We start from the raw sequence: 215 nt of genomic DNA on the forward strand, positions 1-215 counted from the left end.
GGTGTCAGGACCGCCGGGGTGTCAGGCGGCCGACATCGAAACCAGCCCGGACACGAGCTGTCCCCCCCAGCACACCCGCGTCACAGCAGGGACATCAGGACGGGGAGCTGAAAACCCTCCGTCTTTATTCATGTGCCACCGTCTCGGTGGGGTTTTCCAGCCCCGAAGGGACCCGCTTGCCATGGGTGATGCTGTGTGCACCCTGTGGGCACTGG

This window comes from Eurypyga helias, unplaced genomic scaffold (genome assembly GCF_000690775.1).
Source record: "Eurypyga helias isolate BGI_N326 unplaced genomic scaffold, ASM69077v1 scaffold39447, whole genome shotgun sequence".
In the NCBI taxonomy this organism is placed as follows: Eukaryota; Metazoa; Chordata; class Aves; order Eurypygiformes; family Eurypygidae; genus Eurypyga; species Eurypyga helias.